General features: G+C 37.2%; 1 protein-coding gene across 16 annotated transcripts in view; it reads left to right on the top strand.

Annotated features, from left to right (window-relative positions):
* The window catches only part of SOX6 (SRY-box transcription factor 6), a 386,297-nt gene that overhangs the window by 37,440 nt on the left and 333,198 nt on the right, over positions 1-15,659 (top strand). For 4 of the 16 annotated variants that reach the window (XM_064513069.1, XM_026104417.2, XM_064513072.1 and 1 more), the window contains exon 2: positions 4,792-4,900. The exons of the other annotated variants lie outside the window; for them this stretch is intronic. The gene's annotated coding sequence lies outside the window, so the exon portion shown is untranslated. The remainder of the gene's footprint in view (positions 1-4,791; positions 4,901-15,659) is intronic. 16 annotated transcript variants of the gene reach the window in all.

The raw sequence follows: 15,659 nt of genomic DNA, 5'->3' as shown, positions 1-15,659 counted from the left end.
GATTTCAATATTCCCTTTTATTCTTCTGAGATATCTCTTAAAAATATTTGCTGTTGAGATAATTTAAGTAGTTGAACTGGCAGCTGTGTCATATTACCACCCCTTCCCCCCCCCCCCCCCCCCCCCCAAATCTATAGCGGGATATCTTGTACCTGCTTTTCAGCAATGGTGCAGTTCTGTGACTTTATATTAGATTTTTACATCACTGCTAGCAGTAGTGTTCTTAATTATATTGTTGAATAAGTACACATTTGGAGACAGCTTGGAAGAGGGGAACATATGAAACAACCCTTTCCACAGGTTCTTGATGGGCATCTATTTGGTTATGTTCTTTTCTGTTTGTGAGGTTTGAGGTTAGAGTCAGAAAAAACAGAGAATGTCAGAGATTAGCATTTTGCTTTTAAACTCTTTCTTTGCTTTTTATCTCTACTTGTTTTATCAAAATCTAATTTAGATTCTGAATCACTTAGATTCTAAGCAATTTGTGGTAGGACTTATGCCTTAAATTTTTAGCGGACAAGCCATTTTTACTCTGTTCCTGTGTTTGGTTATTCAAGGTCAAGGTACCCCAAAAGGCCTCATTTTTTAAATGGTGGATTGGCAGTGTTTTCTGACAGTCTGGTCCCTAGAAAGGTGTCTTTGTATCACTAGTGTTTTTTGAAAGGTTAAAAGACCTGTATCTTTTATTTATCTTTAGAGCACTCAATCCATGTTGAAGATAATTAAAGAGAAGAGTGCAGATTGGCATCTTCACTGACGACACATAAGCAGTATTTTATGTTTTAAAAAAATTATGTTTTTTATGTTTTAAAAAATAATACTGATATTTGGTTAAAAAAAAGTTTAATTCAGTGATTTTCGTAGGTTAGAAATATTTCTGTCAACCATTCATCTAACATGTTATTCTCTTTCCAGATCTTTTCCCTGTTGTGTCCTTATTGCAGCAATCATCAAAACCATTTGAAGAGTTTAATTTAGACTGAAATGATTCTCCATAGAATAAACAGAATATCTCACCTGTGAAGGATGATTACATTTTCTAAATTTGTTTAAAAAGGAAGGACCTTCATAATTCACAAGTGTTCTACTTGCAGTTTTTATGGTGAAGAAATCTCGCATCTTTTAGGTCTGAAAATAAAACATTGCTATATTTGAGTGCTATCAGCAGTTTAATCTTTCATATTATTAGTACAGGATGAGTAAGGATCAGAGCTTTGATTTGAGCCTTCACCTGGCTGTATATTGCTGTGCTTTTACTGTGAAAATAATTTTCCTGATTTGTTTTCTGAATAATGACAATGTACTGTGTAAAATTCAAATTAGGTCATTTCAGATGTGTTTGACAGATTACATACTAAAAGATAACTATGGTATGTGTACTAGACAAAACCAGAGCTACCTTGTGAGAGTATTAGCTTGCAGTTCTGATACATCTCCTCCATGTGTGAGTACTTCTCATCTGCTTTTGCATGTGGCTAAGGCTATTGCCTTGCTGCTGTTTGAGCAGCTTGTTTTGGTGAGCAGTTCATTCGGGTACTTCCCTCACACAAGTCTAATTGAAGGTATGTAAGGATGGAGAGGCAAATTCTTCACCTGCACACATTCTTGCTCTCCCCACAGCAAGGCTGCTGCAGATTTGCTTTGCAAATGAGAGTGAGCTTGCTGGGAACCGTGAACGTGAATTTCTGTGGCATTCATGGAAAAGGGCAAAAATAGAGCGAGAGGATCTACTGCGGGGTGTCTCTCTTAACTGTCTCTCACAGTCCACACAGAAATTGTAAGGCTTTGCTAGCTATCAAAGCGGGAGGTCCTCAGCAATGGCTTCTAAGCAGGTCTCTCTCTGTACCAACTCTGCTAGTCCTCCAGACCATCTCAGTCTGTGTAGCATACAAACAGCTAATCCAGCTGTGTAGCATCTAGATAGTGGCTTTCCACTAAGGATCAGGTCTTTCACTAAGCTTTCATTTCCTTTGACTTGTTGAATACCCTATACCCTTTCCTACAAATAACGTAATTAAACAGATATTCAGATAACATATTTCATATCTTTGCATCTGCGATATGTTTCATATATCTTTTCATTTTCTAGTGGGTGAAAACCTCTGCTAATGGCCTGAAACATGCCAAATATGCCATTATTGCTATATCTTAGGCCTCTTACATAACTCAACTGTTTTCTTTAGCGTCAGTTACAAATTGTTTTGCTCTCTCTGGAATAAATTTTTATTTTTTTTTCATGGCTTTAAAGCCATGCAAAAATTGCTTACTTGAATTAATTAAAGTTGCTGTTAGGTAGTTGCTTCTTCATATACCTATTACCTAGCTAGTAAGTTCAAGGAATTTGTTCAATATATTTTCAGCAGTTCAGAAGGCATTAGATGCCAAAATTTTCAATGGAAAATTAATTGTGTGCCTTAATATTTAGTGTTACACTTGAGGTTCTGTAGACCTAGTTTGCAGCAGCATCTTGAAGAAAATCAGGGTCCTCTTGACATGGAGCCTTACAAAATGAATGGCTGCTTTAAAAGAAGACTTACTTTACATACTTTCAGATACCTGCTGCGGTTTGGTACAGTTGTGTATATTCTTTTCTTCCTTCAACTCTCTTTTCCTTGAAAGATCTGGCTATCTTTTTCTTCTTCCTATTCAGTATTCCCTCTCTTTCTCCCTGTTTCTCTCAGTAGTCTTCCTCCTTTTTGCAAGAAGAGAGTTCTGTTCTTCCTGTCATTTTTGTTCTGTATTTAAAAACAGTATCCAAAAATCAGAGAGCAGTTCTGAACACATTAGTATGGCAAAAAATATATTTGCCTGACAGGATTTCTATTCCTAAAAGGCCGGGGGCGGGAGATCGGAAGAATAACATTGTGCTTAATAGATTTCCTTAGAATTTTAAAATTTGGGGAGAGGTAAGCATTCATCTTCTTAATTTTTTGAGTATCTTTTCATTCAGGAGTATTTTGTGTGTATCTGGCTAGTTCTGAATGTAGATATATGTGTATGTGTTTGTGAAAACATGTTTTATAATTTAAAGTTATATAGTCTTATAGTTAACGAAAAGAATACTACAAAAAAGTCTGTCATCGATGACATAGCTTAGTTTATATATCCCCTCTTCATCAAAAGAACCAATGAAAATTTCATTCTAATCTGACAATCAAGTAGCTAGAAAAATAAACTGAAGACTACTGAGGCCAGAGTATGATCAACAATAATTTGGTAAGACTGATATGGCTTGGTGTAACCCGATCATTTATGGATCAATTGATGATATTCTAGATTAACTTACCATGTGATTGACTTACCGTTCTAATTTAGGAAAATATCCATGCTGAGTTTGGTTAAAAATAGCTTAGTTCAATACAAATGTTTTGCAGCTAGACAGTGATGGAAGTGCTGCCTAATAAATATATGGGAAAGACATCTTGAAATAGGATAAATGTATTTTGCTATAGGCAGACTTCTGTTGTTGTTGTTGTTGGGTTTTTTTGAGGCTTAGAAAAGGCATTGTGTTCTCTCGTATATCTTTGTATTATAATTCATTATTAGACAAGGAGGAACTTCAAATACATTCAGAATTAAACAGAATGCAATAGTTTCACGACCAGACTCCTGAGAAGGATTATCCTTCTGGGCTATACCATTAAGGATTTATTTCCTTACCCTTTCCTCTCTGCTCCTTCCCTATGCCATGCCTTCACCTGGCAGTATCTCTCTGATTGTTTAAAAGAGGGGGGATTTGGGGCACTTGTGGAATGTCAGCTTCCATACCTAAGCCTTGCGGGCTGACCGAGCTTTTCCAGTTCACTGATGCAAGTGCAACGTCCTATGGTTCATATGCAGCTCTAATTCCAATTTACTTGTCAGTTATTTCTTAAATAGGCTAATTTTACGTATGATTAGTTTTTAATTCTTCAATCACAACATCAACTGCGTGTATTATATTACTATAAAAGTATGTTAATACATAGGCTATGATTAAGTTGAAGTGCAAGCTCTGTTCTTCTTGATACGCAGTCTGCAACCACTGCGGCTTCTGTGGGAACTCCTAACTTGCAGCTGAAAGCAGAAATCATCCTGAAGCAAAAAATGTGATGCAGATTTTTAGGAGGTGACAAGAATAACATTACAAGATATATAACTGTAGCAAGACATAACAAGAAAATTATGTTTCTGTGAAAAGCAGACTGAAGTTATTTCAGGGCTGATCCTGGTTTCTGATTCACAGTTGTGAAGGCTGAAACATATAGAAACGCATACATTTCTTCATGGGGAGGACACGGGAAATCTCTACTGGGTCCTGCTCCGTTTTGGATAGATAAGAACAGATCCAGCCAGTAAATCCTGCTTGAATTTATATCCACCAGCTTCTCCTTGCTTTCATTAAAGCACAGTTGTAGAAGTAACCGTGCACTGGCTTCATGACTAGCTCATATCCCTTGCAAAAACTGTCCCTTTGTCAGAGCTGCCAACACAGGCTTAATGTGCTAGAGGGATTTAGGTCTACTACTATATTGTGTAATTGGTTGGAATTTGCATCAAAAATGTGTCAGAATTGATCACTTTTGTAAGTGGTAAACCATTAGTTTTATTGAAAAGAGCACAATGAAGGACATATACAGTGATTTTTTGAATGAGATGAAGATGTTAAAATGTCTGTTTTTAATGTATATATTAGAACTAATTACTTCATGTCTTGTAGTCAACTGAACCATTGTTTCAGTGAAGTTAACATATAATAAAACTGAAGTAACACATCAGTGAATCTGCTCCATTCCGTTTGGCCTTTTCTAGATGCTGTGAAATTTAAGGCAAAATACTAATTCCACTGGCCTGAAAGCTCCATCATCTTCCCCTGTGATAGATTTTCTGATGTTATAGCGGTTGCTCGAGATTCTAAGGTGTAAGTTGAATAATTTCTCTCTCACTTTTTATGCATTTTTGATTGTTCTTTTTGGGGATGATGTCAAATCATCACCTTGTGGTGTGTCTTTGTGATGACACTAATTGAAATAACAAGGATGCTCTGTAACACTTTTGTAAGGTGATATTAACCTGCTTATCCTATAAGTACTTACCTTCTTTTCACTTGATGCCAGAGACTTGAGAAAGTCATGCTGATACTCAAAAGATATGAGAACATGACTAGATAACAATTTTCTATTTGATATAACATTGTTAACCATAATGATAAAATTAAGGGGAAAACTGTGGGAAATAAATAAGCCATATTTGGTTTTTGAATCTCTGATATTAGGGAATCTGCTCTGAGATCCTGTAGAGAAGTAAGGATATATTGTGCAGTTTGTTTTTGCCAACTGTTGAGATACATTCTCTTGGAGTGTCACCCAATGAGAACGCACCTTATGTACTCAAATGTTTATTTACTTACTCGTATATTACATTTTGTATGCCTGACAGCTTGTCTTACAGGGATGAACACATTTGTGACTTTTTAGATTGTCATATGCACTAATAGATCTCTTCACCAAATCGACCGTTTCTAATTTATCACATGTATTAGTGCCACTGCCTTTTACTATTGTGCAGAAATATTCTTGTGTGATTACATATTCTGTCTCTGCTTTGTATCTTATTGATAGAATTTCATTAGATCTGTTTCTTCAGAATGCTGTTTTTTGAGGGACTAACCTTGTAAAGTTACTTGTAATAAGAACTTGTTTAATTTCTGTCCAAGTTTCTTACACAACTTTCTTACTAATTTTCTGGTAATATTTTGTCCAGCTTATCCATGTGTATGATTACCTAATCTGTAATTCTTTCACTGTGTCAGTCAAATTTGTATCGATGAAAATTTTGATGGCGGCAAATCCCTCTCCTTGTAGGATCATTTTGTTTGTTTGCTGTGGAACTTCCAGTTGAAATATATTTTCATTAATTTCAGATCAGTTGGCATGTTTTGAGGCCAGCCTGATTCTCTGTCTATTTGATAAGTAGAAATCTTTGAGAGAAGCAATGTTTCCCCCCCTATGATAGTATGTAAAATACATTCCTGAGAGTATGCATTCACATAGGCTTTCATCGTTTTGTGTCCTTCAATATAGGATGCTGGTAGGCGCTAGGGTCATTAAATGTAGATCTGTCCTCAGAGTTCCCAGAGGTAACTGGAACGTGCAGATTTAGGAATTTTTGGTCAACATTCCTTTTTTTGTTAACTCCAGTTGAGTGCTCTTTTTTTTTTTTCTTCATTATCTACCCTGTCCTGAGAAAGCTGTAGACATCATCATTATTGCATAGAAGTTTTTGCCTTTTGCCATAAATTTTATTGATGTGAATTAATAAAAGTGAATTTTAAGCAATCTGCAAGAGAAACTTGTTAGTACTCTTGGAAGTATGTTCCATGTTCTCATCATCTCCTCTTTTACGTAGGTCTTATTGAAAACCAAGATCCAAAAAAGGACAAACAAGGCCAGCATTATTCAAATATAGTCCCTATTCCTCTCTTCTCCCTTTGTTTTTTCAGTATTTCCTGTGTTTGGAGCTGTGCTGATATTATTAATGTATGTGCAAGCACTGAAAAAAAAAAGGATTGTGAGAGTCTGATGCAAAATACTGTCTATGTTGTTGTTCTTTAGAGTATTATTGTGCAATGCTTTTGCCGTCTTGTACTTTTACAGTTTCACTTCTGGTGAATCATTATAGCTTGATTTCTGAGCCAGAGATCTTAAACTGAGTATCAAACTAAGACAGTTTGCTTTACCCCCCGTCCATTAGATAATGCGCAGAATCATGGACGTATAGGGCAAGGGTGGAATAACCAAACTGGCAAGAGGTATTTTGTATAGGAAGGTGAAGACAGTAGCTGATTTGCCAGCATTATATTTGCCAAACTATTCCTTTTTGTTCTGGTAGGACTTGCTAGGATAGAAGTCAGATTCTGGTGTGTTGAAATTTTCTTTTGAGGCCATGCCTTGGCAGGATGCTGTCTTGTTGCTTATAAAATGACTAAAGTGTCTACCAAATGCAAGTGCCAAGTCAAAATATGTTCTGTATTTTGGTAATTGTGCAGAAAGAACACCAGATGGTTCTGATGATGAAGTGCTTTGGATGGGATCACCAAAGTTTTAATGGATGGCAAACTCCAAAGGCTTAATTACCAACCTCTCTAGCAGCATGCTTTTTTTATCAGAGTGGGCAAGGTATTTTGAGACACAGGAAAGAGAGAACCATATATTACTTTGTATGTAGTTGAATAAAACACATGTAGCTTCTCTTTAGGAATATTTGAGCTTAATAGAAAGGGTGCCAAATTATGTTTCCGAAGTGAAAAAAAGCTGTATGATGAACAATATTGGTTTTGTTTCAGCAGTTTGATATTTTCCGGGCGTGTTATATTTTCATAAAGCATGCTCTTAATGTATCATTTTGTTGTCCGCCATTCTTTCACAATATGAATATCTCCTACATTTTGGGTTCAGGGGTATAGCCATGATATTTATTTTCCACATCTGATCAGCGATGGCTCAAGAGTGATCTTTTCTTGTAGAAGATTTTCCCATTAAAGTAAATTGGACAGACCACATTTAAAGAGTAGAGAAATGCAAACATTAAGTAACAGATCATATAGACATTTCATAGCTCTCACAATGTAACAGATGTTAAAATTTGACTTTTAGCTTTTTTAGACTTTTTAATTTAGGCTGGCATTCCAGCCAGGCCCTAATTGCAGAGCAGTTTGTGTGCCGTAATCACTTAGGACTTTGTATGTATTTGAATGAAGTGTATTGCATATATTCTTTTCTTTTATTTGTATGATTTGCTGAACAGCTAAATCCTAGTGATGGTAGAGAATCTTGGATCATATTTGTCACCAGTATTTACACAAGAATAGCATTACCTTGCCTGAAACTCCAGTAGTTATTGTCATTGAAATCAGTGAAAGTTTCACCATTGACTGTAGTGTGATAATAGGGTCAGGTTGTTGAAATAAAGCTTGGATGAGACGTAGCTTAGATAATGAGGCGAAGTCTTGCCAGCGCTTTTAACGTGCAAGTTCTTTGGCTTCCATGGGATTGGACTGATATAACTCTGGGAGAGAATTCAGTTCGTTAGTTCTCATAACTCCACCGAAAGAGAGATTTCTTTTCTCTCTGAAATTTGAGTTTTGTAAAATGTGAGAATCCTGCCTATTATGTTGCTGTGTAAGAGTGAACAAAAAAGAAAAAAAGGACCTAATAGGTCATGTTGTCAGACCATATTCTTGTGTCTGTGGCAGCCAGGTTTTAAAGACTGTTGCGACTTGCTACAGAGCACAGCTGCTTCTCCAGGTAGGGAGAGGTATCACGAAGAGTATCATGTATGATTGATGGGAGACACTTTTGTTGGCATTGAGCCACTTCGTAATTTTTTTTGTTTAATTATCTCTTAATTTTAGTACATGCACTTACGCAGCTTGTGATTAGTTTATCTTAAAATTGGAGTCAGTGTGGTTACAGAGAGAATTCATCTTACTTACAGTAACAAATTTTTTGTATGCTTATGACTTTTGAAACCTTTTACTAGATTTGGCCAAGCTCTACCTGGTGTAGACTGGGTTTCTCTTGCCCCTGATTATCCTGGATAGAATCTCATTCCCTGATTTTCAAGGAGGTGACTTGCTCTTAAGGTTTTGCTCAATTGCACAAAGCATCCCAGTTCAGAGGGCCAGTATTAGGACTATGTACTGCTTGATCTCCCTCTTAGATCCCCAAAATGCGGCTTACATTTTGCATAAACTCTATGTTGGCGCTCTGTACAGAAGAAAATACCATCCAATTGTAGGATCCTTAAATAGTTATTTTCTTGTAAAGTACTTAAAAATTGCATCTGGAAAAGCTCTATAGGTGCACAATATATTATTGTGATGATTAATAATAGTAGTGTCTGACTTTGCTGTGAATTATGAGGTACTGAAATTTCCACAAGCAAAGCTCTGAAAATTTCTAAGATATTTATTACTTCATTTTGGTGACAGAGTAAAGAGTAAAATCGTAGATTCATTAAGATTGTGGTGCTTTTGCAATGATTAAAGTACAACCAGGTTTTAACCCTCTGTTCCAGAAATAGCCATGCCTTCCTGTGAGATCAGGAGAGTTCCCATGATTTGCTGTATTACTTTTGGGGACTGTATTTATTCACGTTGGATAGCGTGTCTGTTGACATTTGCAAAATGCATATCCTCGTATAACTGTAAACTCTTAAGACCCTTTATGGCGATTTAGACAGCACTCAGAACGATTGGATCTTGAACAGAGCTGCAACCTGTAGTCGCACCCTAATGCAATTAGTTGCAAGCAAAGTAAAGGATTAAATTATTTGGAAGCAAGGAATAGTTAGCGATAAAATAACTGAAATCATAATAGTAATTTTTAGAACTATAACATTTTACAGTTTTTTTTAATGAAGAAAGACAAGATTAAGGGTTAAAAACTTTGTCAAGTATGAAACATCTTTTAATAGTATGACTTTGTTTTTTGAGAGCGCATTGACTAGGAATGTAAATCTTTTCTTGTTCCTTGATTTTTCTGAAAAGTTTTTCTTATACACAAGTAGTTAAAGCCTGCACTGCCTTCCGAAGGGCGCATATGCCAGAAAAAGAGGGCAGGGTCACCTGGAAAAAGAGATATTTCTAGCTCAAAGAAGCAAATATGCCCGGTTAAATTAAAATAGAGGAATCAGAAAATTTTACAAAAAATAATAAAAAAGCTACATACAGTTACCTGGGAGTATTTATAACTTGTGCACTAATGATTTCTGATGGATGTTACTGGTGTTCGTTAAAACAGAGAAAACAACACCCTAAAATTCCACAGCAATAGCTGCTTCATTTAGCATAAGACAGAAACATATTTGAAGCCCTTCTTAAAGAATTTTCTTTTTAAAGAAATACAAGTTATTCCCTGTGTACCTTTCTTTCCTTCTTTATTTTCATTTGTTTAGTTAAACCAGTGATAAGATCTTTTAATGAGACATGTCAGGCTGAGGAGTTAATTTGGTGAAACTTTTAGGTTTGCTATCCAGATTAATGTGAATTTTTTTTTTTGATGGATCAATATTCCGTGTTCAAGTCTGACATATCATATGCAAAGCCCCTAGCAGCCACCCCTCGAGTCGTCAGCTTTGCACGGCTGGCTGTCAGTGTCGTGCTGAAGGCAGGTGCAGATAGCCTGAGGCTCACCGATACTCCGCAATGCTAGTAGATGCCTGGAGATATGGTTTTATATGACTACTTAAATAAGCTAAGAAATTGTTCCCCAAATTGCTTTCAGCATGTTAAAAACAGAACACCCTTCCCCCAAACTTGCATTTAAATTTGTCGTGGATGCTTTGTGGTAAAGCACAGGCCAGCTCTGGATCCAACCAACGTCGGTAAGACGTGATGATCAGCAACTTATTAACTTGTAATCTCTGAACACACTATAAAAACCAGGCTGTGAACATGGCACTGAGTTGCATGGACTGATAGAAAGTAGTGTTCTAGCATTTTAACCTGCTTATTTTGTAGTGGCTGGGCTTACTGTAGATTGGAGCCAGGAGCAGTGGTGTCATTTGTTTGATGGGCAGCATGGCCTGCGAGGATTTCAAGCTGCGGTGAATGTTTCAGTTCTGGTTTAAAAATATCTAGCAGTTCTTGCAATGCTGAGGAAAAAGTAGGAAGTCAAATCTTTACATGACAGGCACCAAGAAGAGGTATGATTTTGACAGAGATGTTATAGGTGACATTCAGAAGAAACCAGGGCTTGGCCTGGTTAAGTTTCCAAAGCTTGAATTCTTATCAAACAGATATCTTAACCTTTAAAGGCAAATTTGAGTTCAAGATGTACACTTTCCCTAATTACATACAACATTGTGCTTGCTGTGCAACGTTATTTAACTAATGCAGTAGTCATACGTTTGGAGAGACTGAGCAGAGAGGGAAAAGTTTTTATTTTGAGAGCTTGGCAAGGTCAGCATTTTCAATTCTCCCCCCTCTCCCTCTCCCCCCCTCCCCCCCTCTCCTCCCTTCTCCTCACTCTCCCTCCCTCCTCTCTGCCCCCCTTCTCTCTACCCCTCTCTTGCTCCCCTGTCTCTGCTCACTCCCCTCTCTCCTCTCACGCTCTCTTCTCTGTGTTTTATTTACTGAGCATATGAGAATTATTTCTCTTCAGGACTGATTACTGGAAATAATTGCAAATAAAATGGTCCTTTGGGCAAAATACAAAGCCATATCCTTGTGCATAGCTCGCTGTGCCGCATACGTGGGGCAGCGTTTTCTAGCTGAGGATGTATATGTCAAGTAGGATTCTAGTCGACTGAACAGATCCTCGAAGAAAGAAGTTTTATTTACTTACAATCTTTCTAAAGTTGAATGAAAATGAGATTACATGGACCTCCTTTTCTCTGGTTATGGTGTCAGGAGATACTAGTTTCAAAAATCAGAGCTGAGAAGGGAAGTTAGTATATGAGATCTCTCATTTATTTTTTTAGAAAGACTTAAGCTGTAATTATTATGTCTCAGGAAAAAACAAGCTATGTAGTAAGGAGATTTGGTCCCCCAGGGAATCCAGGGAAGTAGACCTGAAGGCAGGCATTTTTAAGGCCTTCTAATTGATTTTTATGTCCTACTTCTTAACTAGCTTTGAAAATCTGAGCCTCAGTAACATGGTAGTCTCCAGCACAGAAGCCCCATGTTACGTCTGGTTTAGCACTAGTTGGATGGGAGTAAGTGGCACGTTTTTATTGTAATGTTGCAAAATAGACCAGTTGGAAGAGAAAAAAAATTGAGTCTGTGCACAGCTGACTTAGCTCCTGGCCATTTGGCTCACAACCTGCTTACATTAAATTCCTCTGAAGGTATGGGTACATTTTTTTGTTTGTTTATATTTATTGAAATTGGTGATCTTTATTTTTTTGCTGTGCAGTGCTCTGCAGTTGTGGCAGGAAGAATGTCCAATATTCAAGGGAATTTGCAGGTCTGAGTTCTATATAGTACAAATGTATATGCTGGAAATTTAAATGAGGTAATGTGTTCCCTTGCGCTGGTGTTATCACTGATTATCACTAAAATACCAGCTAGATACTTCAGCTGTCTTACCATTTATAGCTGTTGGAAACAATGGTTAAAAAATGGTAAAAAATGGGCTTTCCCAATCAACACTTACTTTGACATCTCTCTCTTTGCTAGAGGCTTTAGTATCCTGTTTAAGAGTTTTCTTTTTACTATTTCGAGCTCTGCTTATGTATATGTAGGTATTAGGCTTTTAAAAATTGTGCCTAGGAGTTTGCATCTCTTAAATGTAGCACAAGGACAATTTAATTGGTATACAAGTCGAGGTGCAGTGAAAGAACTTGGTGAAGATGTGTCCTAAACCCTTCTCGTATGCTGTGTGCAAAAACTTCAGAATCTGAACTATAATATACAGTAATCATAGCCTCCCATTTTATTTAACTGGTCACAGCTCCACATAATTCTTGATGCTTTATCTAGCAAAGAAAACACAATCAATGAATTCGCCTTTCTTTTTCTTTTCAAAGAAACCATTTATTTGCTCAGAGAAGGTCAGAAATTGGAGATAAAAAATTGGAAATAAAATGAATATGTACCTTGTACTATAGATAGTTGATCTGAAATTGAGGCAAATCAATGGAATTCCATAGTGCTGTGTAATTCAATTTCAATTTAGTCCAGTCCAGAGCTCATAAAGCACATTAAAGAGAGTTAACTATATGCTTAATTACAGGTTTGAATAAAATTTTATGGTCTTTATACTGTCCATTTCTGTCATATGACTGAACTGAAAGAACATACACTATTTAAATAAAGTAAGCCAATTCTTCAGTAAGCCTACTTTAAACATGATTCTCGATATGAAATAGCAGAGAAAATGACATGTTATATATTCCGAAGATAAAGGGAGCCAAAAACTAAAAGGAGTATTGTTAATTTTAATACAATTTGTCAGGAAAAAAATCAATACAGTAGGCTAACAACTCCTAGTATGCGTTCTTTCTTCTTCTATAATAGTGTTTTACATAATGATAATAATATATAATAAACAAAATCATTGTTATTATTTTGTGTAACAGTTGCATCCAGAGACCCCATTTGAGATTGCTTTACAGTAGTGCCCTGAGGCCCTGTTACGGTTGCAAGTCTCTGTACACACATAGTAAGAAATTAAAAAGCTATCATTCCAAACAGAGAAAGTAGATTTAAGGCAGGAAGAGAGAGAGGAGAAAAAAATTGCCAAATGCTACAATACAGGGCAATGGCAGAGCTGCAGGACAGGTCTTTGTGTGGTTTCCCTTGATGGTTGTGACACACACGCGTCTCTGAAGATTGTCCGTGTATGCCAGTTCACAGGCACATCCTCTGCATACTGCTGCTTCTCTGGAGCACGAAGTAACTTTCCAGATAAGAGTTTGTATTTGCTGTAAAACTCTCCCTGTATTTGATATATCCTTACAGCAGTACCACATACTGAAGGGACTTCTGGTATCTGGAACACCAGTCACCGGTCTCAGGGCTTGTAATGCTGTAACTTTTCATTCTGGGCTTAATTTGCCTTGTATTGCCTTCAGCACGCAGTTCTGTACATACAAACGCTAGAGAGACGTACTGGTTTTGAAAGCTTTCTCTGTTTCCTTTAATTCAATCATATTGATTAGGAATGACCCAGCCTGTGGCTATTAAAACGGCATGTAGCTCACAAGGAGCTCAGAAATGCTTTCTGTGTCAGGGCTACATCATGTGAATGGCGGTGGGCTGCTGCAGGAACTGCGGGGAAATCTGAATCCCTTGATGTGGGAGCAGGGAGCCAGCAGCACTTAGCAGCCTGCTCTGGGCCACTGGGGAGGCTTTTGCTCTCTCTAACCAAAGAGTTACAACTGGGGAGCCTCCTCTCCCTTCAGCCTTTCAAGTAGTGTGGTGTATGTCTTGTGGTTCTTATCTGCTTGAAAGTATGAGTACAGGGCTTATCAGATCTGGAATGCTAGCCCCCTTCCTTTATATAAAAGAATAAGCACATATTTAGGTATTTCTTTCATCCACACTGTGAATTACACATTTTTGGTGTTTTCAAGTGTATTTTGAAGTGGCAGGTATAATAATACATTTAAATTAGTTGTTGGACATGTGCAATACTTTTTTTTTTTAATCAAAATCCTTTTAGTCTTAACCTGGTGGCATGCTATGAAGTGATACAGCCAAAAGACCTTAATTTTGTATTCTGTGCTTAGGTCTTGTAGTGATTGGATGCTTTATAGATACACAGGCACACAGCACAGAAACCTTCATGAATTGTCTTTTGAAGACACAGTGCGTCTTTTGCAAATGCACATGCTTTTACAGAAGAGATCATAAGGATCATTATGATCAGTTATATAGTATAAAGCAGCAAGATCATGTGCCACTACCAAGTCATGCTGTTTTGTGACAGGCAATAGAAGACTGTCTTGTGGGCCACACAGCAGTGTTTGGCAAAGGCGGGGGTGCTTACGGGGTTCCTCCCCCTCCCCCCCCAGGTGGCTCACAGAAGCACCATCTATTGTATGCCTGTGTTTACATGCTTTTTGTAGGCAGATGTGAGGTTGCTCTAAGCTAGAAGACATGTAGTTACGTAAGTGCTAACCATAGCTAAACTGGATTAGAGTGGGTCTGTGGCCAGTCATCTCCGAGTGTGGGCAGAGTGAGCTCACATCTCCCTCCAGAACTCTGTGGAGATGTATCTTATTTTAGGTATTTTTGAGCCCCGTTCCTGTAATAATGACATCTGACATGTCAAATTGTAAAAAACACTGTAATGGAAGAAATAGTACGTTCTTTTTGTGAATAAGGAACTAAGAAGCACAAAGAAACTTCTTCTGCTGAAGGTTGTGCAGCAAATCTGTAGCAAAGAGAGGGACTGAGTACAGAGCCCTGGAGACCAATGTTTACATCATATTCACCACATTGTTCTTACCTCAGGGTGAAACAATATGTGTTTTAAAATGATCAGTTGTGTAACAGGCGGTATACTTTGATTCCTCCTCTGATAGATCATTTGGCCATGATCTCAGTTACAGAACACAAAAATCCAAATGAGTATCATTGCAGAGGGACTATTCTAAAATGAAAAGCATTAGGTAAACAACCCTTTTTTGCTAATGTATGGAACCAAGGAGAGTATACAATTTAAGAACAAGCCAGCAAAGGTAGTAAAATACAATCCTGGGGTGCAGAAGAGAAGTGACACAAAAGGAAGATAAGGGGAATTCCCTCATGTTTTTTCCTAGAAAGTCTTGTCAATAGTGGTTAATTACTGTATTTCCTTTCCTGTTTCAGAATGATTGTCTACGAAGAGTTGTTCATGTTTAAGTAAACCGTTCTTCACTGAATCATCTTGAAGCTATGCCCTTTACCTCAATTAAGTAAGATTTTTAGAAATCCAACTCAGAGGATCTCATCATAATCAACCTCCCGCCCCTTCATTTTTACAATTGTGGTTATGAGCTTGCAGGTCATTAATGTTGTTTTAATTGTGCAATTTTGCACATTCAGGATGTGAAATTGCTGTATGAATCAGGCCCTAAATGTATAACTTCATTTCTATATTATTCCTTCTTCTCATTTCACATCATGCTATAATTCTGAAAATAGGTTTTTAACAGTTGTTGAATGGCACATATTTTAGTCCCAGCAGCCC

The sequence above is a fragment of the Dromaius novaehollandiae genome, chromosome 5, assembly GCF_036370855.1.
Source record: "Dromaius novaehollandiae isolate bDroNov1 chromosome 5, bDroNov1.hap1, whole genome shotgun sequence".
Classification (NCBI taxonomy): Eukaryota; Metazoa; Chordata; class Aves; order Casuariiformes; family Dromaiidae; genus Dromaius; species Dromaius novaehollandiae.
Note: the sequence above shows the minus strand (reverse complement) of the source record. Positions and strands in the feature narration are given on the sequence as shown.